This window comes from Nannospalax galili, unplaced genomic scaffold (assembly GCF_000622305.1).
Source record: "Nannospalax galili isolate Female #2095 unplaced genomic scaffold, S.galili_v1.0 scaffold444, whole genome shotgun sequence".
Lineage (NCBI taxonomy): Eukaryota > Metazoa > Chordata > Mammalia > Rodentia > Spalacidae > Nannospalax > Nannospalax galili.
This window is the reverse complement of record NW_008354022.1, coordinates 2,019,151-2,042,294: the sequence shown is the minus strand read 5'-3', so window position 1 is coordinate 2,042,294 and position 23,144 is coordinate 2,019,151.

Genomic DNA, 23,144 nt, shown 5'->3' with positions numbered 1-23,144 from the left:
ATACAGGAAATCTCTCATACACATAAAAATAGAAATTTTTTTAAATAGAAAAAGTAAGGGGCCTACAAGGTGCCTCAGCAGGTAAAGGTATCTGCCACCAAGTCTGACACTTGAGTTTGATTGCCAAAACCCACATGGTGGAAGGAGATAATGGGCTCCCAAAAGTTATCCTTGACCTCCGCACCTATGCTATGGCATGTACACCTACACACAAACACACAACATACACACAAAAAATATTTTTTTTTAAAAAAGGAGACTTCACTGTGTGATACATGTGAGAAAGACAAGCAAGGCTACAGCACATACAAAGGTCAGGAGGGACAAAGCCATGAACTATTTTAAAAAGTGGTTTTAAGAACCAGGGTAAGATTGAGAAGTATGGGGCCTGGAGAGATGGCTCAGTAGTGGTACTGACTTTAAAGGCATAAAAGATGCAAGAGTGAGGGTCATCCATTCTTCCTATGTGGTTGCAGAGAGCTGCTGAGGCCAGACAGCATGCAGCAGGGGAATCCCTGAATAAGGAAGGCCTTAAGAGGCCATTGTACAAAGCTATGAAGGTGAAACATGGGTTGCAGTGGAGACCCCAAGATGTTGGAGATGTCAAGGATGTCAAGGAGAGCTGCATACATGGAGTCATACCAACCCAAGAGAGAGATGTGTGTTGCATGCAGCAGAGCTAGAGGGATGGCGTCATCTAAGCCCTTTGGAATTAAAGTCCCAGATATTGAACATGGAACTACTGGACTTCTTGTTTGCCCTGCTAGTTTTCAGTCTTGTTTTGGTCCGGTATTTCCTCACTATGCCTCCATTCTTCCCTTTTGAAATGAGAATGTGTACTTTGTGCCATTGTATGTTGGAAATACGTGATTTTTCAGGGGCTTAAAGTTAAGAGATTGCCCCTTGAGTCTCAGAACAGACTTTGCATGTTGGACTTTTAAACAATATTGAGACTGTAAAGGATTATGGGGACTTTTGAAGTTGAACTAAATGGATTTTACATTTTATATGGCCATAAATCTATGGGGGCCAGGGAGTGGAATGTGGTTGTTTGAATCAATGTCCCCCATGGGCTCCAAGTATTTGAACACTTGCTTCCCAGTTCATGATACTGTTTTATGGAGGTTTAGGAGGTGTGGCTTGGCTGGAGGAGGCACATTACTGGGAGTGGACTTTGAGAGTTCATAGACTTGCCTCCTTTGATTTTGCCCCTCTCTGCTTCCTGTGTCTGCTGGAAGATCTCTCAGCCTTCTGCTCCAGCCCAGTGAAGATGGATTCTTATCACTCTGGAACCATAAGCCAAATAAACTCTTCCTTCTATGAGGAACATTCCTGTTGTATGCAGTAGGGCACCATTAAAGCTTTTAAAAGGTGATATGATTCAAAATGTAGCTGAGAGAGGTCAGTTTTGCACAGATGGAAGATGGAGACGGTCCTCTGTCCAAAGGTGCTAACTACAAACACTGGAGCACAGTGGCTCTAAGAGCAGTTTCCCTCTGGCCTCAAATCTCCTGTTTGGTCTGAGTGGGGATGCTGATGAACAAGCAATTCCTGAGGACCTACTTATGTCCCCAGCTCCATGATGCCTACAAGAAGAGCCCTGAGAGTGTGCTGAGGTGGGCTCAGGAAAGTGAGGCCCACACACCTCTTTCTGACTGAGTGACATCCCTTTGCTCACCTGAAATTGGCCACAGTGGAAGGTTTTGCACTGCAGAAATCAGCGAATGCAATAAGCCAGAGTGTTTTATCCTTTCCAGGAAGCCATTTATTAAATATCTTACCAGCACTACTTGAAAAGAGTCAACCTCAGCCCTACGTAAAGGCACTTATTTAAAGTGCACACATGGGGACTGGGGAGACAGCTCAGTCGGTAAAAGTGCTTGCTTATAAGCATAAGGACCTGAGTTCAATCACCAAAACCCATGTTAAAATATATATACATATATAGTATAATAATATATAATATTAAACTAACTCCTGATGACATTGTTACACCCATAGATTAATGCATCTCTCAACTCTCACCAGAGAAGCTGGTGATTAACACAGAAACCCACAACTGGCCAATGTGCAGAGAATAAGACACTACAGAGTGATTATTCCTGAAATGGAAATGGTTTTCAAACTTCTGCCTCCCAAGGCTCAGAGATCTTTCCAGAAGATGGGACAAAAAGACTGTAAGAGCCAGAGGTGGTAGATGACAACAAGGAAACAGAGTTTTCCAGTCAACTGGGAAGTTATCCATATGAACTCACAGCAATGGTGACGGCACGCACAAGTTCTATGCAAGCTCAAGCCAGACAAAAACCCCAGCACAGGCATAGGAAACTAGGAAAGAAACCCCAATCCTACCTGAGGAACTACTGGAAACTGATGGCTGGTGGGAAGAGGAGAGTCAGTCTCAATAAAGGGTGAGACTCTTGGTAGATTAATCAGACTCCACTCTGGTGGATGGATAAATCCACTCTAAAGAGCATTTCAGGACACAAACCTGACTCCAAAGTCCTTTATATACATAGTAGAGTACAGATCATAAGCCCCTTCCTGCCTGTCATAGCCTTCCTCTGGTGTGTGTGTGTGTGTGTGTGTGTGTGTGTGTGTGTGTATGTGTGGCACATGAGTGCAGGTGACTGCAGAGACCAGAAAAGGGCATTAGATTCCCTGTTGTGAGTCACCAGATGTAGGTGTTGGAAACCGAACTCAGATTCTCTGCAAGAGCTGCAAGGGCTCTTAACCTCTGAGCCATTGCTCTGGCCCAGTATGTGTGGTTTTTAGACATACGGTCTCACTCTGTAGTCCAGGCTGGTCTGGAATTCACTCTGTAGCCAAGACTAGTCACAAACTTGTAGTGATCCTCCTGCCTCAGCCTCCTTGCTGAGAAAAAAATCATGAGCCACCATGCCTGGCAGTCTGTCTCAAGCATTCCCAGGAGAGCCTCCAGACGGGTCTCATTCTCTGTCCAATCTGCCTTGCCCAGAGAGACAGAGCCAACCACTGTGAATGCAGATATTCCCTGTGGCCAACCTTGCCTAAAGTCTTTCAGTAAGCCTTGGCTACATATCAAGACTCAATCTCAGATATGAAATAAAGAAGTAAAGAAGGGAGGGAAGGAAGGAGGGAGGGAGGATGAGGGAGAAGGTAGAGAAGGAGGAAGGAAGGGAGAAAGGAAGGGAGGAAAGGAGGGAGGGAGGGAGGGAGGGAGGATGAACGAATGAACAAACAAACTAGGCATAGCTGTGTGAGGGCACACGTCTTTAATCTCAGCACTTGGGAGGCAGAGGCAAGTGGATCTCTGTGAGACTGAGGCCAGCCTAGTCTACATAGCAAGTTCCAGGCCAAAGCTGGGGCTACAGAGAGACATTGTCTTAAAAAAAAATTGCTAAGCACACCTATAATCCTAGCACTTGGGAGGCAAAAGTGAGAGGAAAGGATCAAGAGGTCATCTATCCTTCACTACATAGTGAGTTTGAGGCCAGCCTGGGCTACACAGGGAGACTCTATGTCAGGGAAAGGAATCTTCAACAGCAGTCACAGCTTTGCATTAAGGTCCTCCTCCATTAAGCACAAAAGGCTGTTCTTGCTCTGGCTCCCACCAGATCCACCTGACTTCATCCCCCCCTCCCCAGGGCAACCAGCAGTTCAACCACCTGAAACTACCCTGGTATAGTATCTGCCTGTTTTCTCTTGTTAGGGTAAGGGTCTGAGCCCAGAGGGAACCTGCTGAGATTTCCAGGTTCTTGTGGTCTAGAACAAAGAATTCGACCAGGGACACATGGATAGTGACTGAAATAGAGATAGTTCATTAAGAAAGAGAAAGGTGGTGTAGAGAGATGACTCAGCAGTTAAGAGTACTGGCTGCTCTTAGAGAGGATCCAGGTTCAGTTCCCAGCGTTCACACAGCAGCTAACAACCATAGTAACTCCAGCTCCAGGAAATCTGATGCCCTCTTCTAGCCTCCATGGGCATTGCATGCATGGGTACACTTACATACATGCAGGCATAACACTGATACGCATAAAATAAAAATAAATCAATCAAAAAAAATATTTAAGAAATAAAAAGGTGCTCCAGAGAATGGAGGTGGTGGCTGAGAAATATCTGAAGCTCAAAAGCTCAAAGGTCCCAACAGTCATTATTTTTATGGGCCATTTATCTAGCATCCTACATTCTATCCTGGGTCTCCCATTGTGCCCTGTTTGCACTGTGTAGCACAGGTTGTGGGGAGGGGAGGTGCTGTTTACAGGCTTTCTACCAACTTGTTTCTTTCATATCTTTTTATTTTTTAATCTCTCTCTCTCTCTCTCTCTCTCTCTCTCTCTCTCTCTCTCTCTCTCTTTGTGGGTGCACAGGTACATGCATACCACAGCCCTCCTATAGTGGTCAGAGGACAACTTTAGCTGTCAGTTCTCATCTTCCACCTTACTTGAGACAGTCTCTTCTTGTTTACCATTGAGTGCTCTAGACTAGCTGGCCCACAGACTGCCATGTATTTTCCTGCCTTTCATCTTGCCATAGGAGTCCCGGGATTTCAGATGCACACTGCCACACCTGACTTTACATGGGTTCTGGGAATCTGAACTCAGGTGTTCATGCTTGCACAGCACATGTTTTACACACTAAGCCATCTCTGCAGGCTCCTATGTTAATCTTGATACCATAAGCTTTCTCCACACCCCATTTTCCTGTGGCACTTCTGTCCCCATCTTTTTCTTTCTCTGTCCCCAGGAAAAGCTGCTGTCCAACGTCATTTCTCACCTCATAGCTCATTCCAATGGCAGGCTGGGGTAGCAGAAGCACTTGGCAACCAGTCACCAATCCATGCTCCTGAGGGTCTCCTGGTGCCCATCCCCAGCAGTTATAGAGACTAACTGACCTTTCTGGTTCCTCCAGAGGCCAAGTTCAATAGCTCATCCTTACCTGGACTCTGTTCTCACCCTCTGCCAGAATTGCCCTTCTCCCCAGGCGCTGGGTGCCTCTTTCCTAGGATACCCCTGACCCAGGGGAGAAGCAGGGATTCCTCCATCTTGCTAAGTCCTGGTCCCCATAGGACCTCCACCACCACTACCATCACCACCACCACCACCATCAGCAGCAGAAGTATTATTATTGCCCAACCTGTTTCATTTTATCGTGATTTCTTACCTCCCACTGAAGCAAAGCTCCTTGGGAGCTAGATTTCAAGGCTCATTCTCTTGACAGATGCTCTGGAAAGACTTGCTGACGGTGAACTTTTTATCTTTGGAAATGTCCTTGAACTCCCCTGTCTCCTCCATCCCCGCTTCCCAGGTTTGTTCAGACCTCACCCTCCACATGGCTTGTCTACATAATAGATACTCCATAAATGGCTTGGCACTTGCTACTCAGTCCAGGCTGGCCTTGAACTTGAGATCTCCTGCCTCCACCTCCAGAGTGCTGGGGTGCTGGGATTATAAGTCTGTACCACCAAGCTGCTGACATGTGTGTGTGTGTGTGTGTGTGGAAAACTAATGCGTTTTATTTCCTCTTCCACAGTGTGAGGGCTTAACAACCCCTCTTAATTGAAATAAAGGGATCTAGATGAGGTCAAATAAATCTGGAAAAAGCTGCCCAAATCAGCTGTGCATACTCATCAGGCTGCCAGACCAAGCACCACTCTGCCCTGCCTCCTGCAGAAGGCTTCCCCAGCCCCTCCAGCCTATACTTATTCTACTCTGAGACCCCAAAATTAGATAGCCCAGAGGGTGCCCCCTTCTGCCCCCCAACCCACAGAGGATCAAACAGCACTCTTGTTTTAGCTGCATGGTACTGTGAGTTTGGTTTGCGGTTGGGGGGGGTTGTTTTGTTGATAAGAGAGAAAACAGAATCAAAAGAATATCTTTTCTCCTACAGAGACAATATAAGCCAAAAAGGGAATCACCCAGGCAGTCTGTCCTGCCCGCTGCAGATTTCCCTAAGGCTCACAGAACGCTGAGAGAAGGTGGGGGCCAGGTCTGTACCTGAGGAGGGCAGGCGAAACCTCCGCTACACAGGTGTGCTGGGGAGGGAGGATTGAGGGTGGGAAAAGGGGGGAGAAAGACAAGGAAAAGGGAGAGAGAGGAAGAAGAGGAATGGAGGGAGGAGAGGGCAGAAGGAAGGAGAGGGACAGAGGAAGGAGAGAGATGGAGAAAAAAGAGATGGAAGGAGAGGGATGGAGGAAGGAGGAGTAGGGAGGAAGAGAGTGGGGAGGAAGAGCAGACAGACACAGCAGCAGCTCCTCCAGTCCAGCCCTCTACCAAGCTCTCAGCAAGCCTCCGCTCCCTGAACCATGAAAGCAGCCCTGGGCAGACTTGTTATACCTGTTTTAACACCGAGGGAACAGGGGCCAAGGAAGTCCTTCCATTTCCCAATGGCAGAGTGTTTACAAGCAGCCAAGATAAGATAAAATTGGAATCCAAAACACCTGATTGGAATCCCTACTGGCTCTGGGGGTGCCCCCATCCCCGTCTGCCTTCCTCTGGATCTCCCCTCACCTCCAGCAGGGCCAAGCTGGACTGGACATCTTGTAACTCCCTGTTCTGCAGAGTTGGTGTTTGTTTGTTTGTTTGTGTCTTTTTGAGACAGGGTCTCCCTGTAGCCCCACCTGGCCTGGAACTATGTAGACCAGGCTGGCTTCACCTGCCTCTGCCTCACAAGTGCTGGGATTAAAAGTGTGTGCCACCACACCTGGCTCCACAGAGTTTTTAACTCCCAAAGTTTTTATTAGCAGGGATGATGAACTCTCAGAGGGTAGACAAAACAAAGGACATTTCTCTGCAAGGGCTCATGAAACTATTAGCCACAAAATGTGACCTGTTTATGGGGCATAGAGCAGATGTTCACACAATGATGTAAATAAGACATAGTTTTATATCTAATCTAAGTAGAAGAGACACTGCACTTCATAACCTGCATCTGAACCTGCATCTGCATACGTGCCTATTTGCTTTTGCCAACATAGGCTCTTGACAGGTATTCTTTCAGCAGAGCTCAAAAAGGGCAGTAGAGATTCACAATAGATGCTGAGGATACCCCAAGCCACCATTACCCCTACCAAAACCTATAATAAAACAAACGTTTAAGTTTTTAAGACATTCCAGAACTGAGCAGAGATCATCAATACCAGGGCCCAGGCACACAGCATAAAAATGACCAGATGAATGAGTGGCATGGACAGCTCATGGCACCATTGGGAAGTAATGGACCTTTAAGAGGTTGAAGTCTAAGCAGAAGGAAGTTAAGTCATTGGAGGCATGCTCTTGGTGAGGATAATGGACTCCTGACTGGTCATCTCTTGCTGTGCTTCTTGGGAGCCATGAGCTGAACAAGCCTTAAACTGAGTGAGTGTGCTGGTCAATAGAGATTGTTAAATTCACAGGATCTAGAATCACTTAGGGAACACACCTCTGGGCATGGCTGTGAAGGAGTTTCTAGACTGAGTTAACTGAGGTAGGAAGACCCACCCTGAAAGTGGATAGCACCTTTCCACGGACTGGTGTCTTGGGGACTCAGTAAAAAAGGAGAAAGCAAGCTGAGCACCAGCATTCATCTCTCTCTGCTTCCTGACTGTGGATGCAAGGTGAGCAGCTGCCTCACACTCCTGCCGCCATGCTGTCCCACCATGATGAACTGTGCCTCAAACTGAGACATAATAAACTCCCCCACCCTTAAGTTGCTTTTGTTGAATATTTTGTCACAGCAATGAGAAAAGTATTACAGTGATGCATCCATAGCAGGACCCAGTCCCCAAATCACAAATTTGCTTAAAACCTTATGAGATTTTGTTGTTGTTTGAAAATCTTGTTTGTAACTTGATTGTATAGTTCCTTCTTTTTTTTTTTTTTTAAATTTCATACATCGGGGCTGGAGAGATGGCTCAGCATTTAAGAGCACTGACTGCTCTTGCAGAGGACCTAGGTTCGATTCCCAGCACCCATATGGCAGCTACAAACTGTCCTTAACTCCAGTTCTAGGGGAATCCAAAGCCCTCTTCTGACCTCTGTGGGCTTGCACGACACAGGTTCACTCACATATATGCAGGCAATACACTCATACACATAAAATAAAAATAATAAAAATTATTTTTAGCCAGGTGTGGTGGCACATGCCTTTAATCCCAGCACTCGAGAGGCAGAGGCAGGCAGATCTCTGTGAATTCAAGGCTAGCCTGGTCTACATAGTGAGTTCTAGGACAGCTGGGGCTACAGGGAGACCCTGTCTCAAAAACAGCAAAAAAAAAATTTTTTTTTAAATTTCATACATGAGTATTGTTATTGCATTATTTCTGTCCCTCCGTGTCCCCCACCAACTCCTCCCATGTCCCCTTACTCCCTCTCAATTTCCTTTCCTTTATTGTTACATATACATAAATACATTTATAAATATACATAAATACATATAATGTACTGAGTCCATTTAGTGGTAATTGTGTGTACATGTGTTTAGGCTACCCATTTGGGATCAGATGACCTCTCTGGGATCTAGTCCCTGGAGAAAATTGATTTCTCCCTCAGCATCTATTGATTACCTCTTCATCCTGAGGTGGGACCCCATAACATTCCCCCCATTCACTTTGGCATGTCAACTGGTTTTATCATTATGCAGATCTCATTAGATTACCATACTGTAGCAATTTCATTGGTGCAGCTTCCCTATCATGTCCAGAAACTTCTCTTTATAACAAATAGAGACTATTGCAAAGCTCCACAACCGGTCAAATGCAGAAAACAAGTGTCTGTGAGGTGCTCAACTCTAAGCAACATATCTACAATGTTACCTCTACACCCAGGCTCAGGGAACATCATGGAAGAGAGGGCAGATATAATGTGAGAGCCAGAGGGATTACACAATTCTTGAGCATGAACATTGTAGACGATAATGTCAAAGTCATGTTGAGTGTTTTGCTTGAACCACTGATTAGATCAGAGGCCTTCTGAGCATACCATCTCTGGAAACACCCTCATGGACACATCAGAAATACGTTTTCTTAATCTCCTAGGCACCTCTCAATCCAGTTAAATTGGCAATCCAGATCAACCAATTTACCCAGAGACCTAGCCTGAGGGAAGAAACAACTCATGGAAGTGTCTCCCAGAAGTCAGTCAAAGACATCCTGCTTCCCATAGAAAATATGCAAAATTAAGCAAGCTATATAAAAATAGTTCTTTATTCTTTTCTTTCCCTCAGTGTTGCATGTTGCTTTTACCTCTGGCCATAAGAGGCAGCCATCTTGGAGTTGGTCCAGTAGCCATGGCAACTAAAAAACAATACAGTGGCAGTCAGTTCTGTGGTGATGGTAATGGAGCAGTGACTACCCACTCTGGTAGATGGAAAAAAGGAAGGTTAAGAGGCCCTCACCTGAGATTCTAGATATTGTCTTCTGTCTCCTCTCCTAGCTGCAAGTGATCTTGGGAAATGCTAGACTATGGAGGAACTGAAATGTTAATTGGTAGTGTGACTCCCTGATGCAGCTTCTATGAGGACCCCATTCATAATGGGGTGGGACTTCAAAGTGATACAGCTGTAATTGGGTCACCCGTGCTCCTGTATGTAACCCTTCACCCTGCTCTAGAAGTAAGCCCAAGAAGGACTTTGGTCTATTTTTGGGGTCCCCATCTAGGTGACTAGGCATTTGTTTGTATCTCCCCAGGAAAAGTTAATGCAATACTCATCATCTTCGGGTGTTATTGGAATGCTGCTGTGTTTCAGACTTGTGTTTTCTCCCCAATCACACGAGTAGTTTGGCTTCTAATATTGCCAGGCACAGCCATGTGACACACCTGTGATTTCTACTTTGTGTTTTTACCTTTCCAGCCAAGAACTCTGCCCTTCTATTCCCACTCCTGGCTAAAGAACACTTTCTTGAATGTAACTTGACAACCTGATTCAATTCAATCCACAGGCATTACACTTCCATTCAGCAAATTTATGCCTCTCCATCCACAATTAAGAAGGAAATATGGACCATGTACCCCCTGTGTGTTACTGCAGAAAGAAAAAATTGATGCCTGGCTCAAAACAAAAAGTCCCAGAAAGCTGGGATCCAAAATTTTCACATCATAAGCAAAGCGTTTGCTCTGCTGCTCTGTCCATGTGAGCCTTGCAAGGTCTCAGAGTGGGGGTTTAAGGGGGACAATGAGGTGGATTATTCTTCGGGGTAAGAGATTAATTGGGAGAATTAATGAAACAGAAAGGCAGCATGGTGGGGATTCAGGAGTGTTCAGCCCATGAGGCAAAATGTGGGGTCCCCTCTTAAAAGTTTCAGAGAGCCAGGGGAGGAGGTTCCACATCCCATAGTTGATGAGGAGCCCTAGGCAGGTGTTTGCATCAAGTTGTCTGATTCCTGGGAAGCAGGGGAAGGAGGAAAGGTTTGACCCTTTGGTTAATGCATGAGCATCCTATAGGATGTGGCACCTCCACGGCTGGTTGCTTAGGGCCTTGGATAGCCTGGGGTTGGTAAACATACTTTGGGGAAGAGAGGATCATAGGTACACAGGTAGACTTTCAGTAGGGTACCTGACATTTCTTTTTTGTCAGCTGTGAGGGTAGAGAGGGAAAGAGGTTGCTGCAGGTGAGTGTGGCCTGAGTAGCCCCTATTCCAAAAACAACAGGCCTTCTCCCTTCAATCCACCTCCTACATGAAGGAGGCAGATATAAGCAACAGCGGTGCTGGCTGGCTAAACATTCTGCTGGTTTGTGCTCATGAGAACCACCAGGTGACAGCTCCCGTGGCCAGCAGTGTGTTGAGGCCTCCTTATCTCTCTCTTCCTCCTCTCCCAGCTCCCCTCCCTCCTCCCTTGTCTGGGTCATGTTTCAAGTGTTCTCTGTTACTGTGGCTCCTTGCTTGTGAATGTTAAATATTCAGCAATCTTTGGGCTCCTTACTGCTTTTGTGCAAATAGGTTGGCTTTGAGAAAGGAACAAGCTGATCTGAATGAAACAGAGCAACACAGCAAGCAAGCAGAGTCAATAGTTCAGATAGAAGTTAAAAGGGAAGAAAGCTGCCTACTCAGCAAGACAGGAGCACCAAAACCCAGCACAGCACCAGAGGAAGATGTGCATCCCTGTGGAAGACAGAGCAGTGCAGGAAGGGTCAAAAGCATGAGTTAGAGAAAGAATCCTGCGGAAAATGAATCTTGCATGGCCCTGGGCAAATAGGAAACTCTCAGGGTCTTGGTGTCCTCCAAGAGAAAGATGTTTGGATCAACACTACAGGGCTGTCTGTGCAGATTAAATTAAATGAGGCATGTGCTTGGCTCAGAATATGAGAGTTGTGATTAGTAACCAAAACACACTGTTAAAGGAAGACCTGAAAATGATCCAAAATCAGCTTTCATTGGCAGATAGGGTTTTAAACTAGGAGTTCAAAAAGGGCTATCTAGGTATGTGTTTACATGTATAGACAGATGTGGATATAATAAATCAATGATACAACATTGAGATAGATATAGAGATGGGGATAGATGATACCAGATACTGATAGAGATAAGATATGGGTAATATAGATAAATACATAGAGATACTGTGCTGAATAGTTTTTGTCAACTTGACACAAATTGGAGGCAACTGAGAAGGAACCTCAACTGAGAAATTTCTTTCATCACATCAGCCTGTGGGCATGTCTGTTGGGCATTTTCTTGATTGCTGATTGATATGGGAGGCCCCAGCCCACTGTGGGCAGTGCCATCCCTAGGCAGGTGGGCCTGGGCTATATAAGAAAGGTAGCTGAGCAAGCCAGGAGAGCAAGCCAGTAAAGAGCGTTCTTCCATGGTCGCTGCTTCAGCTCCTGCCTCCAGGCTCCTGCCTTAGCTTCCCTCAGTGATGGACTATGATCAGGCGTTGTAAGATTAAATAAACCCTTCCCTCCCCAAATTTCTTTTGGCTATGGTGTTTATCACAGCAACAGAAAAGCAAACTTGGACAGAAATATAGAGATGAATGATGTAGCTAGAGCTATGTAAATAAAGATATAGAGATGGATGATATAGGCAAAGATATATAGATAGATGATAGAGATATAAAAAAGATAGTATACACCGAGATAGAGAGATTAGATGGATGGATGGATAGATAGATAGATAGATAGATAGATAGAGATAGAGAGATAGATGATAGATAGACTGATATGGATGATCTAGACAGATAGATAAAGATGGATGATATAGAAAGAGATATACAGAGATATATTATAGATAGAAATAGATATGGATGATGTAGAGAAATAAGAGATACAGATGGATGGTGTAGATAGAGATACATAGATTATGTATAGATATAGCTAGAGATACACAGAGATTTATTATATAGACAGGGTAGATAGATAAATGATAGATAGATGATAGATTGATAGATGGATAGATAGATTGATAGATAGATAGATAGATAGATAGAGATAGATGATAGAGGCATAGCCAGAGAGCTAGATGGATGATGTAGATCATATATAATAAAAAGATGGATGATCTAGAAGACATATAGAGATGGACGATGGAGATATGATAGATTATATAAACAGAGATCTATAGCTGGAGGTGAATGATGTAGATATAAATATCTATACATGCAGTATATATTTTCTTAAATAAACAATGATTAATCAAAATAAGAGTAGTAAATAGTAATAATGCCCAGTGTGTTAGTTATTTTTATCATTGTTGTGACAAAACACTTGACAAAAGCAACTTAAGAAAGGAAAGTTAAAAAAAAAAAAGACAAAATAACAAAAAGGGGTGGGGGATTTAGCTCAGTGGTAGAGCACTTGCTTAGCAAGCGCAAGGCCCTGGGTTCGGTCCTCAGCTCCGAAAAAAAAAAAGACAAAAAGAAAGGAAATTTTTGGTCTGGAGAGATGGCTCAGTAGTTAAAAGCACTGACTGCTCTTGCAGAGGAGCCAGGTTCGAGTCCCAGCACCCATATGGCAGCTGACAACCGTCCATAACTCCAGTTCCAGGGAAATCCGATGCCCTCTTCTGACTTCCACAGCATTGCACAACATGGGTGCACTCACATACATGCAGGCAATACACTCGTGCACATAAAATAAAAATAATAAAATATATTTTAATAAAAAAGAAAAGTTTTATTTAGGCTCACAGTTTGAGGGTGCAGTTCATCACAGTGGGGAAGACATAGTTGCAGAAGTGTGAAGCAACTGCTCACATTGCATCCACAGTCAGGAAATAGAGAGAAATGAATGCTGGTGCTCAGCTCACTTTCTCCTTTTTATACAGTCCATGACCCCAGTCCATGGGATGGTGCTGCCCATGTTCAGAGTGTGTCTCCCCTCCTCAGTTAAAATCCCATGGATGCACCCTCACAAACTTCCCTGTAGGGGTTCGTCCTAGGTGATTCCAAACCCCACCTAGTTAAAAAATAAGATGAACCATCAGAGGTGCCAGACACCCAATAAGGACCTTCATCTACACTCTCATCTTCAAAACATTCTTTGAGGCGATGACGAGGGTCCTGTTTCACAGATGGTCATCTGGGGCTCAGAAGTAATTTCCATTCTTAGCTAGCAGCAGACCCCAGAGACAGACTCCAGAGCTGCCTGACACTCCCAAGCAGGTGCTCATCCCTACACACTGCAGACTCCTCATCTTAGGGAGCAAGAGCCGCTGTGTGCAAATGGGAAGTATCCACACATCCAGGGCAGGACTTCCTGTTTCCAAAACTCAAGAATAGGTGCTGGAGAAATGGCTCAGTGGTTAACAGCACTGGATACCCTTGCAGAAGACCCAGATTTGATTCCCAGCACCCACATGACAGCTAGCAACCACCTGTAACTCAAGTTCCAGGGGAGCTTGACACCCTCTTCTGAACTCCACAGACACTGCATAAACTTAATACACACAGGCAAAACAGTCATACACATAAAATAAAAATAAATAAATCTGAAGCCATAGATGGAGAAGTGTGCTTCCATTCACAAAGGTGGATAGTTTCTTGTTGGAGCTGCCTGGCCATGCCAACATCAAACACAGTCTCACAGACCAAATCCCTACCCTACCCCATCAAGTTGCCCCCCCCATGAGCAGCCCCACCCCAAAAACCATTCATAGCTTTGAGGTCTCACCAGAGCACAGACACAACCAGTGTCCCTCAGGAGTTGGAACCTCTCAAAGCAGGACCACTTGCCAAGCCTAATTACCTTGTTGTTACCTCAGAAACTTTTCCTAGCAGTGCCCTACTCCTACCACTAACAGGGAGAGTGCTAGCTTCTCCCCAGCTTCTCAGAGCCTGTTTATAATCAAGTGTATGAAGTACCTTGACTCCTCAGTCTCCATCCACGTGTCTGACTCAAGTGAGGCTACCACAGCTGTCACAGACAATCTCTAACAGAGGAGAAAGTGCTATTAAGATCACCACCGTCTGCTCTTGCAGAGGACCCAAGTTTGATTCCCAGCACCCACATGGCGGCTAAGAACCGTCTATAACTCCAGTTCCAGGGGTTCTGATTCCTTCTTCTGACTTCCATGGACATTGCACAACATGGGTACACTTACACACATGCAAGCAATATACTTATACACATAAAATAAAAATAATAAATAAAATATTTTTTAAATAGAAAAAATATTGATTTTATTTTTATTTTATGTGTATGAGTGTTTGGGCTGCATGTATGTAAGTTCACCACATGTGTGTGTGCAATGCCTGTAGAGGCTAGAAGAAGTGTCACAGCCCCTGGAACTGGAGTTACAGATGGTTGTTAGCTGCCTTGTGGATGCTAAAACCGAACCCAGTTCCTCTGTAAGAGCAACCACTGCTCTTAACTGCTAAGCCATCTCTCCAACCCCTTGTTTTATTTTTTAAGACAGGGTCTTTCTACAATGTCCATTCTGGTCTGGCACTTTCTACGTAGCCCGGGCAGGCTTCTAACTTGGAATCCTCCTGCCTCAGCCTCCAATATACTCTGTGTTTTCTCAGGTCCCCCCAGACCATGAGCACATGTAGTACAGCACCCAACACTAAAATGCATTCATGGATCATATTAAACTTACTCATTTTTTTGTGAGTCCATGCAGAAACCCATGATGTGGCCCAGTGTCCACTCTTAGCTGGTGTTCTGGAGGCCCTCCCTACCCTTGTCTTTCTGAAGAAGGACTCTCAGTTTGCATGTCCAAAACAAAAAAGATCTTGAAGTCAAACTGCAATGTGCCCAAACATCTTTGCTGAAACTGTGATGTCCAAGTTCCCCCTGTTTCCCTCTGTGCTGCTGATTAAAATTTTAAAATTCCCCTAGGAGATGAGTCAAATCAGCAGGGGGAGGCATGGCTCAGAAATTATGTGTGAGGAGTCTGTGGGAACCTCGGACCAATAAGAGGCTGCTCACCAGCAGAGGCAGGAACGTGGCCTCCTGTAACAAGAGCAGAAAATTTCAACATGGAAAGGTGGTGGGGAGGTCGGAGGCAGAAGTATTATGACTGGAAAAAAAAAGAAAAAATGGGGCTGGAGAGATGGCTTAGTGGGTAAGAGCCCTGGCTATTCTTGAAGAGGTCCTGGGTTCAAATCCCAGTGCCCACATGACAGCTAACAACTGTCTGAAACTCCAGTTACAGGGGAATTCAACGCCCTCTTCTGACCTCCACAGGCATTGTATGACATGGATGCACTTAACATACATGCAGGCAATACACTCAGACATAAAAAAATAAAATAAAATATTTTTTTAAATGAAAACAAAAATCAGAGTCCCTGAGATGATCTGTTGTGGCATGGTCTCTGCTGAGGAATCTTTAGCGGACCAAGGGCATAATCAGATCAGTGATAAGGACTCAGGTCTTGGGCTAGGTGTACTGAAGAGATCCAAAGGCCAGAAAGACAGCCAGGACAGATACTAGAACAGTGTGCTTGAAGGAGGCAGATCCTGGCATACCATGAGTAAAGATGGGGAGAGATGCTACTGAATGTCTGTAAAGAAATTGGAGGGAAGTTTGAAAGCTTAATGATCCTCTGAAGGTAGGGGTGAAAGGCAGGGGACTTGGTATTAAAAGTGCCAGCTTTTAAGTGTCCCTCTGTCCTACAGAAAAACAGAGTGCCACACTGGACTCAGAGCTCCCTGAAAACAACTCAGTGAAGAAAGCCAAAGACTGACATTTCAGAAAAGCCACAAAGAAACTCCTTGAACTCAAAGTAATGAGAAAATTGTTTGTAGCCCAACCAACCTCAGATATAATATCAGCCTGTGAGGTGGTACAACAAAAATAGGTAAGCATAGTCAATACAGGCACTAAAATGACTGGGGTACAGAAGTCCACACTTGGGGGAAAGATGTAGAGCCATCATTGAAAAGGAAATTAGCAGTTTGGGGCATGGCTTAGCAGTGGAGCAGCCCTCTAGAATCTCCCAGTAAGAAGCTGGGGTGTGGTTCAGTGGTAGAGCACCTGCCTAGAATCCCCTGGGAAGGGACTAGGGTATGGTTCAATGATAGAGTATTTGCATAACATGTGAAGGCCCTGGGTTTGATTCCCAATACCTGAAAAAATAAAAATAGATAAAAATTAAATTACCTACAGAAGACAAAGTCTTCCAGGAATCCCTGCTCAGGGGAGAGCCTTTGGGACCTGGGTGACACTGTGACTGTGCACAGAGTCCTGCCTAAGGGACCATCCCTGACCCAATTGGTGGATGGAGACCAGGCCCAGGCCCCTGTGGTCTCAAGGGCTGCTGTCCATGAAGGTCAGAGAGGCCACCTCTACCATGTGCTTTGATATGGCTGCCAATGGCCAGCTGGTTGTCACAGGGTACAGACCTCCATGTACCAGATAACAGATAACCTACTGAGGGGACCCCCAACCCATCTTCTGACCCACCCCCATTTCTTGCTCTTCCCTCGGCCACAGTGGTGGGTGGCAGGGTGTGGGGTGTCTGTGGTTTCCCCATGAGGTGTCTGTGGTTCTCTACAGAGTGTACAGACCCCCAGGTCATACTTAATAAAGCAATTGACAAAGAAAAAAAATTAATTATAGCTGAGCATGGTGGTGCAAACCTGTAATCCTGAGGCAGGAGGAGCATGAGTTTGAGTTCAAGGCCAGCCTGGGCTACCTAATGAGACACTGACTCAATAAAAATAGATAAAAATACTTAATTACTTACAATTAAATAAATTGTATTAAAAAAAACAAAAGTACTACATATTTAAAACTCATCTCTTTCTAATTATTTTGCTATTATTACTATCTGTGCTTTGGTGATTATTCATGTCTGTGCTTCTGTTTTGCTAATGCTCATCCTGGCTATGGTTAATGATGTCCCCGCCTCCTTCTGCAGTGATACGGGGCCAAGGCTGGATCTTCCTTCATAACTCAGATGACCCTCTTGTAGTCCTTTCCTTCCCAGAGGCAAAACTTGGTTGCCAAAACTATCCATTTGCCTCACAACTTCTGCCTTCCACTGGCCAAGCCTGGTGTGGTAACAGTACCTTTAAGGTACCTGCATGCAAGCCTTGGAGTCTGCAGCATCCCCAAATCCTCTCCAAGTCTCTCTTTTCCCTGCTAACCAGCTCTCTCAAAGATGGAAGAGACCTGGCCTACATGAAGTTCTTAGAGCTGTGCTGTCAGGGTATACCAAGAGCTAGGCATCCCTGTGCACGCACCCCTACACACACTCCTGTAACTCCTCAGCTTACAAGTGGTTTCCCACACAAGAAATCTGGCTAAATGCAGTTGAAGGACAAAGGTACCCATCCATAAAAGTATGGCTTAGTGGACCTCTTTTACAGTTAAATGGGAATTCTAGCACTCCAAGAGGCTAGAGGCAGGGGGATGGCCAGCTTGAGTCCAGCTTGGGTTGCAACACAGAAAGATATTTTTCTGTAAAGAAAGAAAAGGTTGAGCATGGAGAAATATCATCTGTATCTGCTTGACAAGCTCAGGCAGGAGGATTTTCATGAGTTTGAGACTAACCTGGGCTATGGTGCCTTCTAGGCCAGCCTTAGCAAGAAGTTAGACTTTATCTAAAAAGGAAAGAAAGAAAGAAAGAAAGAAAGAAAGAAAGAAAGAAAGAAAGAAAGAAAGAAAGAAAGAAAGAAAGAAAGAAAGAAAGAAAGGGAGAGAGGGGGGAGGGAGGGAGAGGACAAAGGGAAGAGAGGGGAGGGAAGAGGAGGGAGGCACAGAGGGGGAGGGAGAGGAAAGGAAATAAGTAGGGCAGGGGAGAGGAGGGGAGGGGAAGGCACAAAGGAGGGGAAGAGATTGGGAAAGGCAATGATAACAGGGGAGCACAGTAGGGAGGGAAGGAAAAAAGGGATTCAACAGAAGAGAGAAGGGGAAAAGGTGGAGGATGAAAGGTAAGAGGAGGAGGAGAGGAGTGGGGAGGGTGAGAGGAAGGGAAGGGGGAATATAAAAGCTGAATGGTAGTGTTTCAGTCTCATGGGACGAGCCTGGAATCTAAGCCTCTACCCTTCCAACCCCTACAAATGCATACTTCATCCTGACCCCTTATCCTTCACCCCAGTTCTGTACCAGCTGGCCAGCTCAACTCCCTCCTCTGCCTACCCCAGCTAGCCTCTCATGGCAGGCACCAATCTTTCCTAAATGTGAACATGACCCTTGCCATGCTCTTGGCCCACATTCCATAGCAGGTATATCAGTATTGACCTGACTTTTTAGGGTCAGAGCCTGGGCCCTGGCAGCTCCATCAAACTAGTCTCAGACACCCATCCTCAACGGATCAATCAAATAGACAAGCAGTAGTAAAAAGCAGGGGAGGAGATTTATTCCATGTGACCACTACATTATGAAAGGAACAAATAAAGAGATCTGGTGACTTCCGAAGTCCACCTTTGGGTCCTGACATGAGGTTTAATTATGCAAGAGGTCTGCATAGCTAAGCAGTCCTGGTCAAGGCGTGGTCTGGCCCATCACTGACCATCACTGTCTCAGCTCCAGTCTCTCCTGCAAGGTGGTCTGACAAAGCGTCAGAACTGTGTGAGATCTCTTCCTGGGGAACAAGCTCCCCCTTTGACCAGAACCAGAGCCTCCCCTAATCTTTACTTTTTCCCAGCATAAGATTCCTGGGGAAATCCAATATCTTGGGGCCCATTGTTTCAAAAGTCTGAGAGCCAAAGGGAAAGCACAAGTGTCTCCATTACATTAGCCCTGCATCACTGGTTTCCATACCCTCTCCAACCTCACCCCTTACAACCTCTCCCACTGCTCTGGCCCTTTCCTAACTCACCATCTCCTGGTACATAGGTCCTTCTCACCTGTGGATGCTCTTTCCTCAGAGTCACTGCCCATCCTGCAACCTGCAACTCAATCTGGCCTTGTACCCCATCTTTAGAGCTCACTTTCAGGGGTCATCTTTGCCCCCAAGACTAGATTGAGGGGGAGTCTCTCTTCTCTGTCTGTCCCCGCTAGCACCTTCAGCCTCCTGACAGTAGAGCACTGAGTACACAGGTATTACAAGTTAGCCTCTATTGCTGCAGCTGGGGACTCCAGGGTCTTGTGCCAAGCAGCCAGAGCAGTATCTTTTCCACAATGACATCTTGTAAATGACATTCATTTTGGCCTGGCTGAATGTGAGCACTTGGCAAATATCTGAATGGATAGACAATGACCTGGGAGCCTCCCTATGGTAACACTTGTTGGGAAGACCTTCTCACAGGAGAAAAGTTCAAAGGTCCAGGAACACAGCTATGGGGAGGGGGGAGATTCAGATGTGTGTTCAACCGTCTCACTTTCTGACCATGTCCTTGGGGCCCTCACCACTGTTTGTGCCTTTAGGAATTCTCTATGTACTAACTCAGAGAATTCTCCCATTACTCTATGAGGGACACATTGCTGTGATTATTATTATGATTTCCTTGTTTATTTATTATTTTTATGTGTACGAGTGTATTGCCTGCATGTAAGTAGGTGCATCCTCGTTGTGCAGTGCCTGTGGAGGTCAGAAGAGGGCTTTGGAGTCCCCTGGAATTGGAGTTATGGACACTTGTTAGCCACCGTGTGGGTGCTGAGAATCGAACCTGGGTCCTCTGCGAGAGCAGCCAATACTCTTAACCACTGAGCTATCTCTCCAGCTCCATGATTTCCTTTTTTAAAAAAGATTTTATTTATGTTTAATTTATATGTATGAGTGTTTTGCCTGCATGTATGTAAATACATCGTGTGTGTGCACTGCCCACAGAGACCTGAAAAGTGCCCCTTGTAATTGAAGCTAAGGACAGTTGTCAGCTGCCATGTGGGTGCTGGGAACTGAACCCTGGGTTCTCTAAAAGAGCAGTAAGTGCTCTTAACCACTGAGCCATCTCTCCATCCCCCATTATCATTATAATTTCCCTTTAAAATAGAAGAGTTAGGCCTAGGGAGATGGCTCCATGGGTACAATGTTTTCTGCACAGTGAGGACCTCAGTTCAGATCCCCAGAACCCCAATGAAATCAGGGACAGCAGCACACATATAAACTCAGCAATCCTATGACAAGATGGAAGGCAGAGACAGCTCATGGGCCAGATAGCCTGGTGTAAGCATCAGCAAAGAACAAAAGAGACCCTGCTTCATCAAGGTAGAGGACAAGGAACAACACCAATGGTTATCTTCTGACCTCCACATGCACACAACAGCACACACACACACACACACACACACACACACACACAAAGTTCAGCATGATAACCTGTGTTTGTAATCCCAGCATTTGGAAGAGAGGGACAGGAAGATTCCTTGGGTTTGCTGGCCAGCCAGTCTAGCTTAATTTGTGAGCCCCAGGTCCCAGTGAGAGACCTTGTCTAAAAATAACAACAACAAATGTGGACTATTAGTCAGAGTTTTGTAAGATGAACAGAGCTGATTGAATGAATGAATGAATGAATAAATGAATATGTGTATATATATATGATTTATAAAAAGCAGCTTACTGGGGCAGGGGAATCTCAACAGCTAAGACACAGTCTGCTCTTGAAGAGGACTCAAGTTCAGTTCCTAGCACCCACATGGGGACTAACAACTGTCCATAACTCCAGTTCCAGAGGATCCCACTTCCTCTCCTGACTTCCATGGTCATTGCATGACACAGGTACACTTACATACATGCAGGCAATGCACTCGTACACATAAAATTAATTTATAATAAAAAATCCAAAAATATCACCTTACTTAGAAATACTAATAACAGTTATCACACACCTATGAGGCTGAGAACATGGTAATTCTCTCCACAGGGCCTGGTGCCTCAGCAGTCCCGGTCTGGCTCTGGAAACCTGGAGGGTTCTGGAGAGCCACTGATTCCTAGTCAAAGATGAAAGCCTGGAAACACTGGTTTTGATGTTGGCAAAGGAGCATCAGCAACAGGATAGAATCAACTCAGCAGGGAGAGAGAAAGCCAGCCAGCACTGAAAAGGCTAATAATCTTCCCTCTGCCCTGCCCCTTTTTATCTGGGCTGCTACCAGAAGGAACCACCCACATTTGGGGTGGGTCTTCCCACATAAACTAATGAAATTCTTCAAAAACAGATTTTTTTTTTTTAAAAAAAAGGACTCAGGATTTCTGTGTTGGGAGTTTTATTACAGATTTTTGTCTTTGGTTGTTTGTTTGTTTTAATTCACATGACTTCCAAAAGCAGACTGCTTTTATAATTATTTTGGTACTGACACCACCAAGAAAACAAAGTTCTAAAGTAACTACACACACACACACACACACACACACACACACACAAAGGGCATTATTTATCAATTAAAAAAGGATTGTTATTGTTTCAGAGTTTTTTGTTTTGGTTTGGTTTTTGCTTTTTGGTTTTTGTTTTTGTTTTGTTTTTTTGTTTTTCTTTTTTTGAGACAGGATTTCCCTGTAGCCCCAGCTGGCCTGGAACTCTGTATGTAAACAAGGCTGGCCTCAACCTCACAGAGCTCTGCCTGCTTCTGCCTCCTGAGTACTGAAATGAAAATGCATGATTGCCCTAGATGGACAATGAAATCCACGCTGGCCTTGAACTCAGAATCCTCCTGCCTCAGTACTGGGATGATGAAAATACAGCAGTGCCCTGGGTGGACAAGACTTTCTAGATGGTCAGTTGATCCTCAGTCCATGTACGGTTCTGATTGTTTGGGATGCAGAACCATTCCTTGCCTGTTTTACACAGTCTGACTGACTAGAATAGCTATGATAAGGCTGAGGAGGGTGGATTTGGCAGGCTGACTGTACAGGGCAAGCTTGAATGTTTGCTTTCTTTTTGGCTTTTGTGTGCTTAAGTTCACAAAGTCCTCATCAACCGGCTTTTCACATTTGAGTAGATTACAATGTGTTTACGGGTCTGAGTCCTTCCAAGACAGTAGCTAATTGGTCTCACCACACAACAGCAGGAGAGTCTCATTATTCTGATTTAACAAAGAAAGGCACTTCATGCAGAGAAGTTAAGGGACTGGATCCAGGCCCGATTGCTGAATCTAATCACCACTGTCATCGGCACCCTTATCATCACCCTTAATTTTTAACATGCTAGGAGGGCACTCCAGCAATCTGTGCTGGTTCCCCCAGGAGCCTGGAGATTAATAGACCTTCCATGAAACTATTTCCCAAAGAGCTAAGTAAGTAAAGAAACATAAATATTTATTGAAAGCAATACCGTGGGCCTTCTCCTCCCTCTTCCTCAGTTCTGCCTGTGGAGGTAGCTACCATATACACATCAGACCTCTCAAGAGACCCAAGGTTATGAAAAGAGGACTAGGGGCTGAAGAAGTAGCTCAACAGTTAAGAGTGCCTGCTGCTCTTCCAGAGAATTGAAGTTTGTTCAGTTCCCAGCACCCACATTAAGAGGCTCACAACCACAGGGGATTTGATGTCCCTTCCTGGCCTCTGTGAGCACTACACTCATGTGCAGATAGATGATAGATTAGGTAGGTAGGTAGATATAGATAGATAGATGATAGATAGATAGATAGATAGATAGATAGATAGATAGATGATAGATAGATAGATAGATAGATAGATAGATAGATAGATAGATAGATATAAAAATTTAAAAATAAATCTTTTGGATATTTTTGTTTGTTTTTGTTTTGTTGAGACAGGGTCTCCCTTTGTAGCTCCTGCTGGCCTGGTATTCACTATGTAGGCCAGGCTGGCCTCAGTCTCAAAGATCTGTTTGCCTCTGCCTCCCGAGTACTGAGATTAAAGGCACGTGTCACCCCATTCAGCAATTTTTTTTTTTTTTTT